This window comes from Aquila chrysaetos, chromosome 19 (assembly GCF_900496995.4).
Source record: "Aquila chrysaetos chrysaetos chromosome 19, bAquChr1.4, whole genome shotgun sequence".
Taxonomy (NCBI): Eukaryota; Metazoa; Chordata; class Aves; order Accipitriformes; family Accipitridae; genus Aquila; species Aquila chrysaetos.
Window position 1 is genome coordinate 20,276,793 of NC_044022.1, and position 20,600 is coordinate 20,297,392.

The window sequence follows — 20,600 nt, forward strand, 5'->3', positions numbered from 1 at the left end:
TTTATTATTATTATTATTGTTATTTCCTGTAGGAGATTAAAAAGCGGTGTGGGCAATGGTCACATGCTGCTAAAGGAGAGTGCTAAGGGAAAATCCCTTTCCTGTAAGACAGGAGCAAAACTAGCAGTGTGCATCACCTGACAGTGGGTACCCCTGAGAGCAAAGAAGGCAGGAGGGATCAAAGTGGGCAGTGACTGATTACTATTGACATTATTTTTACCAACAGACTGACAACAGGACTTGGCAGGATTATACCCACTGGCTAGTTAAGAGGAACACTGCCATAAACATGCCCTGCTCCAAATAAATCACAGCAGAGGCACAGAAGTACAATGCATGCATTAGCCTCCAGCCTGTCAAGCTGCTACAAAAATACGTGGTCTTTCTTACATCCAAAATAATGTCAGTTGAAAACATACACAGATTATTCAAGGTTTTATGAGAGTTACTTCTGTTGCACCTTTTGGTCATTACAGAAAAGACTCCAGTGAATATATTTTGATGAAGGAAAGCTTTCAAAGACTCTGAAGTATTCCTGGCGTACAGAGTGGTGTTTTTATTGTTACTGGCTAATACTGGCTTTCTAATGAATTCACCACTTTGGGATTTCCAAATAAAGAAGCATTCTCTTCTCAAAGTTGCAGACAACACCTCTGGGGATATGGATATCATAAACAATTTCGAAATCAATAAGTTCTGCATTTCCAATTAATTTTGATATATTAAAAAATTCTTTGTAGCCTGTGACTATGAACAGCCATTGTAAGAATAAGGCCAAGATGGGCCGTACTGTTTAGAGTTACATGAAGTGCCATATTTGGAGGGAAGGAGGATTTTTTCCTAGGTCAGATTGCACGGACAGTAAGACCTGAGTTTCTGTCACATAGCTGCTTTCTGGGACCATCTCAGAGTTTTATTAATACATTCCACAGTATTATAGGGAATCTGATTTTCCCTTTCTCTCAAGTATCCACTTTAATGCATCATGAGAGAATCCCACATTAAATAAATAGCCTCAAGCCTGAGTCAGTGTTTGCCAGTCTTTCCAAAGAAATGAATGGCAACATCATTAGGGCAACATCTGAACTTTTACATTTCAAGAGTTAATTTCAAGAGTTTAGATAGCAGTGGGGTAGCCTTATCAACACAGTGGATAGAGAAGATCAATGAATTACATGTTTGTGTGGACACAGCAACATTTTTTTCACTTTAAGGCACAAGAAAAGTCTTGTGTTGGCTTCAGATTTGAGGAGAACCAAGATGCAGGATAATTCTTCTGAATTCTGCATCTCCTCAAACCTGTAGATGCAAAGTGACTATATTGGCACCAGTCCTTTCTGTTCCATAAGGCAGCATGCGTCCATGCTAAGAGAAAGAAACTATTTAGTCTTCATTCGTTTTTTGACTGCTTTGAGAGTTTGATGGGTCTGTTTACCACAGGTCAGACACCCTTTATCATAGGGATCTGTCATTGCAAGCACAAGGATATATGGATCTGAAATGCCATATTTTCTGGTGGATGACACCATGCCGTCAGTCTGTAATTTCAGTGCTGGAGGTTTCTGTCAACCTCTCTTATGCTTGATCTGCCACAGATCCTCAACTCAGAGTGCTGACCTAAGAGCAGAATCTGGCCTGGCTACATGATGGCTGAGCTGAGGACTTGGGAGAGAACTGGCTCCATGAAACACTGTGATGATGTCCCTATTTTAAGCCTTGTCATTCTTCATCACAATTTCACCACAAAGTTTCGAAGGCATCAACATGGACAATGACAGAAGAAATAAAAAATTCTGGAAGGGCTGTGACATGCTGCCTGCAGCTGAAAAGAAACTAAGCTTCTGAAGAGATCCAGGATCAAAGAACCTGGGAAATGTCAGTTGGATGGTACTTCTATCATGTTACAAGGCTCGATGCAGCAAGTATGGGAGAACAAGCTCTGCAACAGATCAGAGCCAATTATCAAAGTAATCCCATTTGGCCATAAAAATATCTAGTCATTTAATACTGCTAAGCCTTGTTTGTAATCACAGAGCTTAATGAGAACAACTTACATTGAAAGGAAAGAAGGGAAATCTCTGGAGTAGGAAGGCTGCTAAAGAGGACGTTAACAAATGCAAGTAAATTTGAGGTTTTAACTTCTTTTATATAGGCCATACTCTATTCATAGAGGATTTTTTTTTGATCAGCCAACCCAATGCCGAAGCCGGCTTCAAGATTATAAAAGCACACTTTTGTTTTCATACTCTGTGCCATGTAGGCAAGTCTCTCAATTAAGGAAAGGTTTCTTTTGTTTGAATGAGATTCTGTTTAATTTCTGGCAGCAGACAGATTTCAGAAATAATTACCATCTATAGAAGGATGAATAGCAGGTGAATCTATAATTCTCATTACCCACCAGAATTTCAAAGTGAACTTAAATTCTAAGCAAGCATTTGGCAGATTGGAACAAAAAGGAAAAGGTATTGGACAAAAGTAGTGTTGTTTAATTCAAATCTTGAACAACAAGAACGATATTTAGCAATGAGTGTGATCTAATATCTGGGAAGAGCCCGAGGAGTATTCTCAGAATACTGAAAAGGATTCACATGTCTTTTGAGAAGTCTGACTCCTTCTTGCCATGTTTAAGGCATATTGGATGTCACACCCCAAACACTAGGGAATGGTTTCGTCAACAGTGGACAGTAGTGCTATATATTAAAGATTTTAGCCAGTTTACATTCTAAATTCCTGATGGAGGGGTGCAAAGAAGATGGTTCTCAGTGGTTCCCAGTGAGAGGACAAGAGGCAGTGGGCACAAATTCAAATACAGAAAATTCCATTTAAACATTAGAAAAAACCCTTTTTTTTATTCTAAGGATGATCCGATACAGGAACAGGTTGCCCAGAGAGTTGTGGAGTCTCCATCTGTAGAAATATTCAAAACCTGACTGTACCTGACCCTGAGCAACCTGTTCTTGCTGACCCTGCTAGAGCAGGGGTTGCTGGACTAGACGATTCAGCTGCCTTCAAGGCTTGACTATTCTGTAATTTTGTGAAACAATGGGTTTAATTCTCTGTGGTTACAGACAAATGTAACGTATAAGCAAAGCTCTTTCTCCTCTTCTACTTAGAAATACAGAGCTGGTAAACCCCACTGGCAAGATAATGTATGGTTAACAACTTCAGTCCTTTAGAATGCAAAGATCATTAGAATAAATAAAATATTTCACTTAGCTGTACTAGTGTCCCCTGGCTCACATTATCCTCTCTGGTGACAGTGCTGTTGAACAACTGGGTACAGCAATATAAAGGTTTAATATCCAGCTATATTTAATATCAAACGCCTTGATATTGGCAGTGCCCACGATGGCTACAGGTCTGTCAGCATTTTCAAAGCTTTATAACAGTCATAAAAACTCATGGAGTATAGCAATGAGTCAACCAGTACTTATAATTGCTGGCATTTAGCACCAGAGATGATGACTAAGAATCTATATTTGAAATACCTGGAGTTGGTGGAGTCCAAGTACAAATCCTGGGGAAGATCAGCTAAGCACTACATTTTTGTGAATTAAATACACTGAACTGTGTGCAGCTTACTGGTTGTAGAACTTTTAGGGGAGCGCTTAAAAGTACATTTATTCTGCATATGCACTACAAACTTATTCAGTTATCTTGCAAAATGAGTATTGTTTTGACTCGGTTTTCCCTGAACGCAGAATATTGCCATGTTTGGTATTCAGCTGCCTGCCCTTTCACCGGCAGAGGTGGCTGCATTTCACATTCTCAGAAATAATGTTTAGGAAGTTCCCTGGGGCATCATTTTCAATGGCAGATGTCATGTGTCTCATATGCTCAAATACAGTTTGACAGCATTTCAAATGGTCTTTCCTTTCTGCATTAACTAACCCTACAAAAAAATTAAGTTGAAACAAAAATGTAGCGAATTAGTATCATAATGTCTCAGATGTTTGTCAGAGAAGGAGCTTCGCTAAAAAAAGGATGTCCCAAGATTATGCATAAAATTTATTTTTATATGGCAGTTTATGCTATGTATCTATATGGCAGTTTATGTAATATATCTGAAAGAGGCCTGATATTCCAAACCACATGCTAACATAATTTACAAATATATTGCTTTTTATCCAAGAGAATCCTGATGAGTTTCACAAACTTAATGCAGTACAAACACCATATATCAATGGTATCCACCTCAAGGGTGTCAGTCACGATTACAGAAGTGCTGCAAGTAAATCAAAGAACAGAACAATGGCTAAATTAAAATGGTGCTTGATCTGCAGATTGAGTACATTAACTACAACTTTATCTGAAAGACCTACAGATTGTTTCAGAGTCACACTCAGCAAGAGGCATATCCACCAGAAGATGAAAGGCTGACTCAGCCCTCACAGATGTTAACCAGAGGTTAAGGCAGATGTTGACCATGTTTGTGTTCTCAGGCTGGTCTTTGATTTGCATGTTTTTAGGTATATGTAAATGGTGTAAGTAAGATTACAATCAGGCTCTGTAAGTTTCCAGATTGGTGCTTAGGCCTTTACAGTTCCCATTCCTTAATTGAGTGAGTGACTTTAACATTTGAATTCAAGTTATTTACTTGTGTTTTAAACTCAAATGTCTAATTTTTGCTGGGAAAACCAGTAAATTAAATGTATTTCTTCACTGAAAAAAAAAAAAATAATCAACTTTTTAATCTAAATACAATTTGCCAGTAGGGATACCATTTTTCAGCACAGATATTCAAACATTAGGCCCTCCTGTGCCTCTTTTCTCCCTCCCTCAAATGACAGTTTGGGGCAATCGAAGATTTTCAGCAGTATCTACCTGTGGGTTTATTTTCTGATTTTTTTCTTTTCTTTTCCCTATTGATCTCTCTCTTCAACAAGTATTTCTCTTTGGGAATAAGGGAAAAACTGTTTATACATATAGGCCTGAAAAAACTGGACATATTTCTGGTATTTTGAACCTCACGTTGACAAAGAAAATAACTCCTAACTATACCAATATACAGCATAGCCTAGGATCTCAGGTACGGTAACCTAACACTGGGGAAAGGTATTGGGGTAGAAGAAAGACAGAAGATAAAAGTGCTATTATTGTATAGATTCGAAAGAAAACATGCCAGGTGGCTGATTAATTTTAAGTAAAACAAGTCTTAGTCATTTTTCTTCCCATGTTTCAAATCTTAAAAATACCTCCCATGATAAATACAAATCATTAATTCTTGATCAAACATTTATGTAAGAATTAGTTGACAGGCCTGCAGACAACATCTACAGCCTAAGCTTGTTTCTTCTTCTATTAACCAAGCATACCAAAAATAAACTGAAACAGAAAATTTCAATGTTTCAATCTTGATAGGTTTAGGTGCTTCTTTGGCCAGCCACTGACTCACACTTTATATTAAATATGTCAAACAATTGAGGTAAAATGTTGGATTTTAAGTCTTATGAATAGTGTAGGGCAAAAGCTGGACTAATTTATGAATGGTAGATAAACCTGAACAATGCACTTCACAGTAATTCCACTAGAAAAATGCTTAAAAATATGCAGCCTTTCCAACTTTCTGTCCTCCAGCCCTTCTACTTTTGCTATTTCATATCACTACCATTCAATACCTATGCACTGAAAAGAATTTAATAAAAACAAAGCTGAACTTATTCACATCTCTGAAAAGACAGGAGAAAGCTGACTATGAGTGTTGTCATTTCAGTGGTCAGGTGCGAGTAGCAAGACATGAAAGAGTAAAACCAAAGGAAGATATTTGAGTGCAAAATATTTACACCACAAACTTACAAAGGCCAGTATGTAATTGCTACCATAAAAATATCAGAGCTGCTCCACAAAGTTGTTTCAGGAATCTTGTAAAACTAGATCAGTTTACCACTATAATTCAAAGATGATAAAATTTGAACTTGAATAGAAAAAACCAAACATGAACAGGAAACATTTAAATTACATTCAATATTCCGGAACAATTTCTTTAATTCAAACAAGAACACTTTAGAACATCTACAGAAAATTTCAGGGTTTTTAACTGACAAATTGCAAAATATTGTGAAATGAAAGTAATCCATGCCTGGAAACCCTGTTTTGTATGTAGGAGTGCTATTTTCTCCCTCCTCTGAAACTTGGTTCTGTGTCGGATGGGTATATTTCACTGAAGTGTTTAACTCCTGTGGTTGTACCTCAAAGAGGAGAAATACAGACAACTGCTGGTAACAGTCGAGTTTCACCTAATGCCACCATCAATTTAACTTTGCATTTCTGAACTACAGCCCAACCCAAAGCCAGCAGCAGCCAGTGTACACTGTCATTTCTCTATGCAACAGGGATCAGAAACACCCACCCGAGAAGGGCAAGGATAGTTGACGGGACATTAAGCAGATAATAATTTTTCCCATTCCCAGTTTTCCACCTGGGATAATAGACTCCTTTCTCTTCTCAAGGAATGTTTTGATAGTGGGAGACACAGATCTACTACTATAGACAAATTGAGATGAACAGTACTGTAAAATACAGACAGAATAAAATACCATTTACACGAAAAGGTACTGTATACTGAGGGTGATGGTATTTATATTTATACCTTCTTAAAACAGCTACAAGTCAGTTTTTTGAAAGTAGAGATTTTCTTTAGCGAGTAATACTTCCATTACTTTTCTTAGACACCACTAGGTACAACCATTTGCTCCTTAGTATTACTAGCTGCTCTGAATGTTTTTTCTACTCATTGTACACATTACTGAACATAGCAAAAATGCTTCTGAGAGTACAAATTACTTAAAATATAGAAATAAATAGCTATAAAAGAAAAAAGACCCACAACAAAGTGAACTGATTAGTCTGCCTGGCTCGTTCACTCGTTCAGTTTCAGCATGTGGCTGCGCACAACACAGTTCAATCAGGTCTTTATTATTTCATAATGTTAAAGGTTATTACCACAACACAAAAAAAGGGATAATAGCCAGTTCTTAAATTAACATTTGCTTAGCTCAAATGCCAGTGCACTAATCTCTTTCTTTAAAACCTAGCACAAATAATATTGTAAATCATGCTTACAGAGTGGCGAGTCTTCTGTTGTCTTCCAAACAAGAAACATCCCATTGGCAGTACAGTAATGAATTAGAAGGGACGCACCACGTCCCACTCTGTCACTTCACAGGTTCTTCAAACACAACACACTGATCACCGTGATGTAAAGATGACATTAACTCTCAGGATTTAAAAACTGTTGTCAATCCAGATTACGCTCCCGCCTGGCTAAAATCATAGGAGATTTCTGCTAACACTAAGAAAGTATTCTGGGAATGAAAAGTATTCTGGGAACGAGAACTCCATCTGCAGTTTTATCAGGCTGACTTTTGAGTGAGTGCACTGGTAATTCCCAAGTAGAAATATGGTGATGCCATAAGCATTTCTCTGTAGTACAAAATAAAAACTGTATATTAATATTAAGCTTTAGGCCACCAACTAATAACTTGAAGATTGCACAGGACAGAAGATAGTACGTCACTGTTGTTCAGACAATGAATGAATCTGCTGCAGATGAGCATCACTCCTGTTTGCATACTGGCAAGTGGAATGACAAATGTTCTCCATCTTTGATGTTTCCAGGCACGAAAGAAAACTGAGGACCAGAGGAGCAGCAGGTATTTAGGAGTGATTTCAGCCTGCAGTCTGATGGGATTACAGCCACTTTCATGTAGGGCTATATAAGAGGGTCTCCACACAATTTTTTTCTTCTACACGTGGTCATGATACGGAAAAGACAAAAAGTGTTCACCTAGAGCAATGCACAGTGACTCCCAGTGCAGCTCATTCTTGGGACGTGTATCTAATACTTGCCCGCAGGATTCAAAGTTGTAGGGCCTTTACTAGAGCTGATCCTGGATGCGAGTTGAATCCTACACCTCTATTTATGGGCAGCTTCTCCACAGGTTGTAACTGTTCTGTGGTGGAGACACAGCCATAGCAACCAGCACCTTTCTGATCATGCGTGTCCCCAGATAACATGGAGAAACTCCATCGAAAGCTGACACGAACAGCTTGTATCTTGAAAAGGACCCTTGACCAATACTGTTCATGTTGTTGATCATCTAGACTACATTAAATGCCATGCAGAAAGCAGAGCATTTGTATCACTTTATTTCACTGACATCTGGCTCCTACAGATTTCTGGTGCTGAATTCTTCAGAAGGAGCTCTATTACCCTGGAGCACACCCTCCTCACCTGGGAGGTTTCAAGGACAGACAGATCTGCTTGTCTTTTTAACCATCTGGCAGCAAGGAAGGTGCACGGGTTACGCACCTTGCTTTTATTTTAATTCTTTTCCACAGCAAAGATCCTTTTTTTTTTTTTTTTTAACATTAGCATAATGCATCCAGATGCTAAAACACTGAGAGCCACTAAACAAACCAAGCAATTGCATCCACAAACAAATTAAACTTAGCATTTATGAGATGTATTTTGCTTATGAGTGAATCTTTCATTGTTTTTATAACTTGAATATCCTCTCCTGCTTGTACAGTCATACAAGATCTAAAAAAATCTCTTCTGCAGGATTAGGCCTTTGCATGTATTTCACTCCCAACACAAAGAACAGACCAACATCAAAGGGCACGCCGTGTTTATGAACACGCTCTCTCTCTGCTCCAGTTGCCAAATTTGTTCCTTTCATGCACTGAGTGTTTGATAATCTTTTAAAACGGTGTTTCTCTGCCTATCTATGTGGACACACAAAAAACCCTACTGTTTTTCATTGACACATTGTCATCCTTTACTACGTTCTGTCTCTTCCCTTCCACAAAGTTACGTTGGCTGTTCCTAACACTGAGGATACTACATGTCTAACCTATCATTCCAACCCATTTTTCCACTGAAGGACTTCTCCCTGAAAGCACATCACTATGATCGCCGGTGTCTGTACAGCTTTGTTTCACACCCATCATGACTACTGAATTCAAACCTGAGAATGCTGCAAAATAGCATGCATAGTCACTTTATCAGTCTCTTCAATAAAAAGAAGTGTTTTAATATATAGTTAACAGTTTCCAATTCTATGCACTAGAGCTTTCTGTCCTCGAGACTCAGTCTTATAAATGTATTCCTCTATTTAGTAGTACAGTTTGTGTGCATGTGTACTTGAAAGAAGAAGACAGAAGTGTTAAGGCACACAAGCATGTGAGTTTACACACCGCTGCTGCGATCTCCAGTCACTTTTGACACAGACAAAAAGCATGGTTGCACAACTACACAGTCACACATCAGCTATATTTACTGCAAACTGACAAATAACTCTCTGAAGAGTAATCCGGGGTTATCCAATACCCTATTTCACCAAAAATGTTGATCATGAACTGCCATGCGACTTCACAACAAACCTGAAGGTCAGTACACCTGAGGTATTTCAGACAAAAAAAAAAAAAAAAAAAAAAAAAAAAGGGGGAAAAAAAAATCAATTCCAAGGCTAAGGACTTTGATCTAAGATGTTTTCCCCCCTAGCATCTATATTTTATATGAAAGATAATCTGAACATAGGTGCCTCGGCTGGCTTCAGCTGTAAGCAAAAAGCAAAAGCTGAGAAAGATTCCTCTTGGAGAGCAGATTTTTGCTACTCGAGGGCACTATGCATCAATCCTAAAACATTCTCTCTATTCAGAAATTAATCGGAAGCCAACATACTTCTTGCGGTTGCGGTGTAGTGCGTTTCCAGCAGGATGTACCACTAACCAAGCAGACGGCTGTTACCTGGACCAGCCCTAAGGTAACGAAGGGGATTTAAGGCACGGCGCTCCACGGAGAGCACTGCCGTCGCTTACTGCGAGGTGGGAGGCATGGATCACAGTAGCAAACTCATATCCAGATAAAACATCTGTGCTCTCCAGACCAGAGAGGAATTAAAATACAGTTCTTAGTCACTGCTGTTTTTCCTTCAGCAATACTCCCGGACTACAATCAGAAAGGAGCCGTAGGCATGCACCCAGGATTAAAAGACATTTTTGCCACATCCTCTGGCTAGTTTCCATTTGGTTGGCCTCAGTCTTATCTGGACTGAACTTCAAGAAACCGGTCTCATCTGTGCCCAAGCCTGCATACTACTGAACTAGTTGGTATCTTAATTTATTGTGTTATAGCAAATAGCGAGTCTGGAGCTCTGGTGGCCACAAGAGCCATATGCCCGTATCTTAACTTTCTCCTTTTCCTGTCCTAATTTATACTTCCTCAGTTACAGTACATACATTTACATGGTTAATGTTCAGATTGCTGAGATTACACCATAGTGATGCATGCAATATAAATGCCTAGACAGATGGATGCAATATCACAGATTTCTGAAAGGAGGAGAACTTGCAAAGCCAGAAGCTCACACTTCAAGAAATCTCATTTGCTAGCACAGGGGTCACTGAAAATAGAACTGAATGCTTAAAAAGCAGCGAAATACTCTTAAATAAAGCACTGCTGACAAAGGTATATACTCTTTCCTAGAAATAGGCTCTAGTCTGTTAGGCTGCCAGGAAATGATCTTCTCAAGAAATTCTGATTTTTTCAAATTTATGATTTATAAAAAGTAAGTGCAGATATGTTCTGCAAAGGAAGTCTGTGGCAAAGGCCACTTTGCCAATAGCCTTCCTCTTTAAATAAAAAATGATGCTAAAATGAGACACCTTATTAATTAAACCGGGATCTGTCCTGCAGCTTCAGTGCTTCACGTATAACTCACAGAACAGATTATTTCTAAGTGAGAAGTCACAATACAAGTTTAAATCACTACAGAGTAAACAGTTTGGGCTGATACCAGATGAGAGGTCTCTGAAAGAAGAGTGTCTCTCTCCAATTATTAATAACACAGCAATAAGACAACAGGTGCTGTTCTGCCAAGCCCTCTTGATATCTTGATAAAACAAACTTGCCTCTCCAACCCACAGAGAAAAAAACCCAAAACCTACCGGCACAGAGAGACAGGAACAATGACTGCCCCTTTGAAAATACTGCTACTGAGAAAAAGAAAAGTAAAACTGTCACTCATGACCACCTGCCTCTCCTGAGGAGGGATACAGGTATTGTACGGCAATGCTAGTATTTCAGTTTCATTAACTCTGCTTTTCAATTCCTTTCGGGTTAAAACAACAACAACAAAAATTGCTGGCTTACTGATCTTTAAAGGTTACTGGCAAGATAATGTCGACAGATATTAAAGGAGCTTGCTTGAAAAGATACAGAGGTCGTAACGAAGCAAGTGATAATTAGAGCAAAGAACCTAAAGCTGGTGAAATTAAAAAAGTAGTACATATGTTACAGGGAATATACCTTTCCCTGCCTAGCTGTGCTATATCATGTTTCCCACAGTTTGTTTCAAAGTCTCCCTATGCCTTTCATCTCACACATATTTCAGCACTGTTGTTATGCAAGATGGGGAATCATTCATTTTAATGTGATACTAAGCATATTACCACAAAAACAGAGAGAGGCTACCATTTCACTGATTATCTAATTAAAAAGCTCTACAATACAAATTCTTTGCAGCCCCTCGCTGCACACAAAAGATTTAATGCTGCATCTGAAAAGCCACATGTACATAAAAGCAAAAAATTTGTAAATGCTTCTGATTTTTGCTGTTTCTTTTTCTTCCTCTTGTTACAAAAGCCACAGCTATCACTCTCTTTAACCGCTATTAAAAGCTATTTAATGACAGGTAGATTTGCTGGTTTGTAGCTTCTTTGAACCCCCAACACACTCACTAAAGGAAAGTAACTTTAGCTAGAAAAGAGATCCTCACAGCACTATGGTGAATAATTCATCATTGCATTTTTCTTTTCATCTCATTTTGTGCCAGTAACGTACACAACTGAAAATATTGCAAAATCTAAAAACAACCACAGACAAGGACTTCCAGCAACAAAATACACATAAAACTAGCAGGCAGGTTTCCCCAGCTTATATAATAACAGCTTTAGCTCAACAGAATCCCCATCACTCACCGAGGACTGAATTCACTTGAACAAAAGCAGAGCCCAGTCACCAAATGCAGCTTCGCAGGACTCTTAATGCGAGATGCTCCTGTCTGCTGTTCAGTTCACACTTGCCTTTATAACTAAGCCAACCAACAACATTCAGCTGCTGAACCTGATGAATTATAAAACGGTAGCTCCCAGACTCTCATATTTTACATCACAGGGGGTGGTCATCCAGCATACACACTGCCTGTGTACATATATTCTGCTATAACTCATCCTGATAAACACATCACTGCTGGCAGCAGTGACAGTAATTGGTGCTCAGGATGTACAAGCACAAACCAATAGAGCACACTCCCACCTTCTGCTCCGTGCAACATCTCTACCTGTCAATCACTGCACCTTGTTAAGGTGGAATGATCAACTGCACTTCAGGGGAGAAACAAAACTCGGAGAAGAAACCATCTACCGCTATGAATTCTTCACTTAAACATTTCTTAATACAGTAGTAAATGTAGCTTCAATCTCCTCTAGGTACAGTTTTCATGATTTTTTTTTTTAATCTTCATAAAATCTTCCCTTCTTAAAGACACAGTTCTTGTTTAGTGACTAACACACAGTTCGGAACTTCCACTATCATGAATGGAAATTATTCAGGCAAATTTCATGGACATTAGCAAGGATAACCTAAAAGCATTACTCCAGGCAGATGACTGTTAAAAGCAATATACTTGTTAGGTGAAATTATGTGTACATTTTAAAAGCCTCTTAAAAAATGCTGGTAGGTTTTAAGAATGTCCTCTAAGTTATAAATATATATTTGTAATGCCGTTCCCTTCTCTAATGCTTTCTTTTTTCCATATGCTTGCACTGGTTTTAAAGTAGATGTATAGATACAAAATAACAACCAAACAGCTAAAACTTAGATCCATTAATACAACCAATTAACCTAAACATTTTCAAATGGGATTAATTACAGCAATAACAATCACAATTGTTGCACATGCCACAAATTAACACTCACAATTAGCCCCTAACAAGGAAAACTGGTTATGGTAATGGACATACACAGCCCGGGATCAGTCACTGGAAAGGGTTTTATGTGGCAAGTCTTTTACGACGGAGCAGAAGCTGCTCTTTCAGAGTTGAGCTCCCTGAATTTTGTATGTGTTTTACAAAAACTCAAGGCTATTTGTACGAGCGCAGAGTGTGAATGAAAGCTTTATTTGGGATGATTTTCTCTTTCTACATCACTGGTGACAACTATCGGACGGCTCCATTTGGAGCCTGAACTAAATCCAGTTCCTTTCATTCCCCATGCCTGTAAAACTCCCCCAACATTTGGTACCACGAAGAAGGGTCGTGCTTGGGAAGGTGAGCACAGTTGTGTGAGCAGTTGTGCGTCGCCCGGATGCTTTTCCACGAACAACTGGGCTGAGGAATGCAAATGAAGCCTGCGCCGGCAGCCCCAGGCAGAAACCCAACCCTTCTCACCATCTGGACCGACTGATGTGCGTCACGATGTGGGAACAGGGTGTTGCATTTCATGCATAGCAAAAGCAAGTCCTATATATATCCTTTTTCTCCCGTCCTCAGCTGCTTGTTCCCCCCCTCATTCCTCATTTGTCTCTTTGTGTTCAGCACCTTCACTATCTGAGAAAAAATTCACTAAAGGCCAGAGGCAGGAGCGGTGTTTCTGCATGTGCTACTGGCTCTTACTATATCGGCTTGTATGAAGGAAAAGCAGTGTATAGTTGGGTGGCAGAACGTAGGGGACACGTACCAGGACTTAATCAGAGTACTGGTTTTCAGGTCTCTGTCTTTCTCAGAGGAAAGGGCAGCCGAGATCAAATAACTGGATTCTCCAGCAATGTTGACTGGGAATAATCCAATATGGGCCGAAAATGTTCCAAATGAGAGACTCTGGCTCATTGAGAAGCAGCAAAAAGATCTGTGCCACTGGATTTGGCTTTTTCTCTCATGGGTTTACCCATTTCACTTGCAAGTCATGGAGGTTCTCTAAAATGCCCCAAGCACAACAGTTTGTTGTCTTGTGCACTAATTAGGGTTTTCTGACCTATTTTTCTTAAAAGACAGTTTCAAACCATAGGTGCCAGAATGCCCTAAATGGCATCTATTTTCCTTTTTGTTTTGCCTTAACCATTCAGGTTTGAAGAGGCTTCCCAAGAATCTATGTAAACATGACGCTGCCTTATAATAATGTGGTGCAGTGTGATTTAAGACACAAGTGATGCTTGGTTGAATCTCCTTGACCAACATAACATTCACCCTAAAATTCAGCTCACATTTACTTAAGCACAGGTTTGTAAAACTGACCAAGATCACAATAATGTAAGACACTGCAATATTTCATAGCTGTGTGTAGGTGGCATGCATAAACCACAGTCTGTGGTATTACACAAGATCCACAATTCCAAGAAAAACTGCTACCCCATTTCACACGTACTTGCAATTTTTAATTAGTTATCCTGGCTTCCACATTACCTTTCCATGGGAAATATTTCAGAGCTGATACTGCCGTAATAGTCAGTGATGTGGTGCTCTGTAAAACTGCTACCTTCTCAGTGAATGGATACTCTCATCGCACAACCCATGTCCTTGGGGCTCTGCTCATATGTTCTGGTGCAGAATGTGAGATTTCACATTCGAACTTACTCACTTCACCGGCAGGTGTGTGAAAATCCCATATGGCTGCCAGATTTCTGTATACCTAAGTGTATATATCGTATGTATTTTTAAGGCATTTGTAACAAACACATTTGGTATTGACTTTGAGGTTCTTTTCTTCAAGCTGCAAACTAGAAATGATCTCAAAGTGGAAAAAAAAAGACAAAAGTCTTCCCATTTTCTGCAAAAACATGACTTCTTTCTTCCATAGTCACATGGACTATATTGACTACACATCATAGACATCCTATTTGCCATCTAAAGTGAGCACAGAGATCACTGGGGAAAAATCAGGGCATTCAGCTGGAATAACAAGAGTAGTTACATTTTCTGCTCAAGAAGCAGCTAAGGAAATTTCAAATTAAGAGTAACTACAGGCAGATATGATACTATCAAGATCACGCTAGTACAGTTAACTCGCATCCCAGTGAAGCAAAACTAGATCTCCAGGATGTCCACAGTGTGGACCCAGAGTTCCAGGTGAATAAATGTGCACCAACAGAGATCATTTCCAGGCTATGCCAGATGGTACAGGTGATCAGTACACTGGTCAGTAATTCTGGCCATGTGGCCTACGAAGCCATCATGCAAACTAAAGAGGTGTTTATTCTGTATGTTGCATTAAGCAGTTATGCTCTTCAATTCCTTTAGTGAATTTTTGTCAGATTTACACTGGCTAAAGGAAATGCTCTTTCATCTGATAGCCTGTTGATGGCACTGTCAGAGAGTATCTCTAAAGCAACGAGCCCAGCAGGATTTAAAAAAGGACTGAGTATTTATCAGACAATAACATCCAGAAGAACAGCAATAAGAAGAAACCCAAGCTTTCCGATGATCAGGGGATCTAAAAAACCTTTGTTTCTTATGGATGTTTCTCCTTCGATCTCAGACTCAACCCATTACTCTGCCTCAGTCTGCAACATTTCACAACAGCCCAGCTTCTCCTGGGCCCCTTACAAGACAAACCCCAGAACCTCAAGGGCTGCAAGTCACTAACCAGGTTGTTGCCCACCTTCTTCCCAGCAAAGGCACTAACTTAGCTCTCCCTCTCTAATTCAGCTAAGAATTGCCATGAAATCTGTATGAGTTTAGTTAATTCTGCGACCTACCTTTTTTCAACTCCAAATCAGCTGAGCATACTTGTAAAGGTCTTTTATTACATTTGATAAAGGTAACCACTGGTTACAGGGAATTTCAATACCTATAGTCTCTTAAGGGTAGTAGGGCTAGATAGGGTCATTGTTGTACCTTTTGAGTACAGAACTCTATCAAATTTTTAATTCCAGGTGAGACCACTGAGGATTTATGAATTTCACAAGCTACTCCACTGTCTGTGGTCTGAATCCAATGAGAATTTGTCCTCTTATAAATATATGGTAAAATAGTACCACACATTGAGTCAGACAGAAGATTCCATTGCTGTAACCTATATATGTCACGCATTGCAAAATAAACAGCAGCGACAATGTAAATGAATTTAATTGCTACAGCAAGGCAATGGAGAAATTAATTTCCTTTCAATGGAGCACACTTGCGATTCCATTTAAGAACAGTTTTTAAATAGAGTTTCAGTTTCTAAGATTAATCCTCATAAATACAAATGAATAAAATTGTATATTTAGATTAATTAATAAATTAGCTGGCACCAGGATTTGAAGATGTAAAGGACTGTACAAGTGCTATTACTATAATAATATTTTTCTGAATTACAATACTTTTCTTCCTCAAGTGGCATCTTTTTTGCTGCAAGTGCAGAGTGAAAGCTCAAGTCCTCTTTTGAATGAGGACTGTGTTTGAAAAAATACAGAAAAAAGAGAATTAAGAGGATATTCAGCTAGGTGTGAATGAAGAGACACCCAAGAGAGCAATTCCAGTTGATCAGGGGCAACGACAAGAACTTGCTTTGCTAGTTAGGAAGGCTGAACTCTCTTAATGGTGGCTTCATAGTCTCAAGAATATGAATGATCTTATCAGTAATAAAGAAGAGCTGCTAAAAGGAAGGAAGGCCAGATGGCACTTTCCCTAGGGCCTCTGGAGAGGCTGCCTGGATTTGATTTGAAAAGCCTTTTATAGCACCCCATGAACCTGGAATACTACAGCAGCCCATTTATAAGCCAGTGGGTATCACAGGAGTAGTCTGAGACTTCATACAAATGTTGACTTTCTGTATGGCTTAGATTGGTTCTGCTGGTTAAAAGAACTGAGAAACTTGGAGGATATAGTTCAGCATCCAGAACTGGGTTTTTTTGTTGTCTAGACTTTCCTTTTCCCTTTAAACCTGTGTTTCCCATTGTTTTCTTTCTGCTGTTTCCTTTTAAATGAGTTAAATTTGTCCGAAGCTCGATATTCAAATCTAAACAAATCATAAAGGCCTTACTAACTCCAAGAGCTGGAAAAGTAGCTCAGGATCCACTTTCTATTAGGTAAAGGATTAGATCCAGTAGCAAACCAGACAAGCATCTTTTACACAAAGAGAAGGTCCCACAGTCAACTCCTTGTAAGGCTGGTGCAGGGAGCAAAGGAGTTAACAGCTTTGTACAGCAAAGAATGGTGGAGACATGAAGATCCTCCTGCCATTCGCAGTTTAACTCTGCGTGCACTCTGTGGTGGGAGGAGTAGGTGGCTGATTTGGGGAAGAAGTACAGCACAGGAATGATACACTTGACTCCTCTGAGGATGGTGATGAAAAATCTGTCAGCTTGGCATAGTCCTTCACGTTACCTACGGCAATTACTGATGCATGGAGAAAGTAACAGCTCTACAGACATCACGGTAAGAGGCACGGTATGTGCGGTGGAGAGAGCAGATCTGCTTTACTGAAGAAGCCCGTGGCAGTGCTGCAAGGGGCTGTCCATGGAAAGGGACACAAGGAGAGCACACAGAACGGTCTTCATGAGAAAACTCTGAAATTCAGGCCTGCGTTTGTGGTAGATTGCAAAAAATAAGAGGCATCGCCTGAGGATGCCTTCTGCACCGATTGTGACAATGAGCTAGCACAGGAATCAGTACGCACACACTTTTAGATTAAGTTTTCCCCTCCTACAGTTTTCTTTCAGGAAAGAAAATTTGAAGCCTGGATGACTAACTACAATGCAGATGGCAGAGCAATGTAGAGATACCCATGCTCCATGCTAGCTCCAAACGAACTAGCTTAGATGACACCATGAGGGAATTTAACTTACTCATATTGAACTCCACGGTTATGTTGTTCCTGGAGCCTGAACATATAAAGCAGTTTGTGACCCAGACAAGCCAAGGAAGGACAGCAGGTGATACTCAAGCTAGGTCTGTGCCAGCCGTTCTGGCAATTTTGCTTCGGCAGTTTTTTTGCCATTACTTGCGAATGTGCCAAGAAAGTACCTCCCAGCGAGGAAGAATAGATGCAGTTGCAGGAGCATCAGAGTGAAGTATTGCTCTGAAAAGAAAGGAAGAAGTAACTGCTCTGCTGGGATACGGCAAACCCTCCTTCAGCTCAGCAGGAATCATCTGTAGCCTCGCATGGTTCACAAGACTGCTGAAACTGCAGATTTACTGTCTTGGCTCTAATGTCAGACCAATTAATTCAGCTCTCACCAGAAGCCCTTTTGGTTGGCTAAGGGTGATGATACCCTGGTGGACCTGCTTTGAGGGAACTTTCATGCTCAGTGTATTCCTGAACTGCCCGGGCACTCTGAAGGCGTGAATGGCAAGGATGCTCCATCTACAGGGCAGCAGTAACCGTGAGCAGGGAAATGTCTGTCATCCCATCACATTTGTACCTCGCAACTAACTTCCACGGAGTCTGAGCTGAGTTGGGCACTTAAGGACAAGCCACCATTTTGTAAGGATTGTGTCTGATGGGACCCAGGAACCAGGACGCTGATTAGATGCTCTGTTCTTGAACTACTTATAGCTCGAGGATTAATTAGGAGTGGGAAAGTGCTCTAAGACCTTTAACTGAAGAACTGAAGAATTAAAGGAGGTGAAATACAAATACTTATTCTCACTACAGCATCGGCGTCTCTGAGTGAAACCCCGCCGAAATAACTCACGCTATGTAGATACAACAAGAACATTTGGTTAATATTTCTTAAATGATATAATGGAATTTATCAGGAAATAGTGAAGAACTGAACAGAGAGACTGTACATGTTAAAGCTGAGGATGTGCAGTTCTCAGCACTTAAATTTGTAGCTGTCTACTCCTATGCTCTGACCAGCTTTCTACTAGATGCCTGAACTGGAAACAAATCATATGGAAAATAAAGGCCAAAGATAAAAGAAAAGTTAAGAGCAGCAGAGGGGAGGAGGAAGCTGATTGCCTTCTCTCCTTTGCACTTAAAACTCGATAGCTTTTTTAGCACAGTGCCTTGGAAAAGGAAAGCAGGAGCCAATGGGAGTAGCTGAGAACCCGGGACATTTGCCGCAGGAGTTTTGTTCCTGCGCGTCCTGGGATGGATCCTGCTTCTGCGACTCAGTTTCTCAGCTCAGCACTGCTTCATGCAGGTACTGTGAAGATGATGTACTAAAAATAATGATGTATTTAAATGTTAAAGCTGCAGGCCACCTAAGCACCTTCAAAACAAATAGTTTTGCAAGAGTGGGAGAGTCCAAGCAGTGAACGTCTTTAGTCTTTTTTTCTGCTTTTAACTACAATTAGGAAAAAAAAAAATCCTTTGACCCTCCCAACGTTAATAGTGCATAGCAGACAGTAATACATGTCAGCCTGAGCAATATAAGAGGAAACAACAAAAAAGCACTGTCACTGAGCGTGGATACAAGTTAAAGGAACTTTTTCAGCTCCAGTTCTCAGAGAACACACTTATTGGCCTTTAAAATGTAATTTGGGGGTGGAATAATCAGAAGTGACATACCTGAATGAGAACAATAAAAACAAAGTGACCCTGAGGTGAACATGTGGAAAGTGGACAATCCATACTGCTTTGTGTTGGTACCAAACAAGGACTTTAATAACATTGTAGAAAAATGCAGCAAGATGATGAAAACGGGTTGCTTTTGAAGGAAACACTATGACCCTTACAAAGAAAACACTGTCTCCAGTCCACCATGAAAGGACAGGGCAGTTAAGAAGATGACTCCTTGTGGAGATCGTAGCCAGCTTCATGTCTTAATAGATGGGATGTGTCCTGGCAATGTGTGACCCTGCGGATATCATGGCATTCTCTTAGAAAGTGATAAAAACTACACCCCTGAAATCATCAAAATTCTGGACATGCAAAAATTAGTTAGCTTGTACCAGAAAGTTATGAGGGAAAAAAATCCTTTTGCTTTTTACCAGTATATTTAATTACTTTGTTTCCCAGCAAACATCCCATTGGACTACTGTACTTCAGCTCTTACTCACGGAAATAACAAGGACTTTTAGGAAGATGAAAAATGCGAATCCTGTGTGTGTGTTTACACTACCTATATCCTAATAAAAAGAAGAGACTAGTAAATAAAGCTTTTCTGAGTATGACCAACCAGCAGAGCTGAGCAAATAATTTGCAGTGAATATATGGTTTCTTCTCTGTTTCTTTTTTTCTGGGTTTTTTGTTGTTGTTTTTTTTTTTTTTACTGAGGTTTTTTTTTGTTTTCACAAATTAATGATCACACGGGAGTTAGTAGATAGCCTCTTCCTATAGTTGACTTATGAACATTATGTTGTTAGTATTTACAATTTGAATTTTGCATAATCATATACTATTTCTTCATTTCCTGCCTGGTGAGGTGTAAATATTAGCACTACATTTCTTGGGCAAATATTCCTATGAAGTATGTTAATTATAAAAATATTACTAACAATAAGTTCATCCAGACACTGGATGGAAATTAAATGCAAATGATCACAAAAACAGATGAATCATTCAATTACATATGCATGTTTCTTGTAAAGTTTTTGAGGTATGTGTTTGGCTTTTCTCAGAAACCTAAGAAACGTAATTTTGAAAGTCAAATCTTAATTCACATTTTACT

At 39.4% G+C, this 20,600-nt stretch overlaps 1 protein-coding gene across 36 annotated transcripts in view; it reads right to left on the minus strand.

The window, feature by feature from the left end:
- Window positions 1–20,600, minus strand: part of DLG2 (discs large MAGUK scaffold protein 2) — a 1,026,767-nt gene that overhangs the window by 118,313 nt on the left and 887,854 nt on the right. Inside the window, exon 1 of one of the 36 annotated variants that reach the window (XM_030042430.1) lies at window positions 11,983–12,312. The exons of the other annotated variants lie outside the window; for them this stretch is intronic. The gene's annotated coding sequence lies outside the window, so the exon portion shown is untranslated. Of the gene's footprint in view, window positions 1–11,982; window positions 12,313–20,600 lie in introns of those variants that run through there. 36 annotated transcript variants of the gene reach the window in all.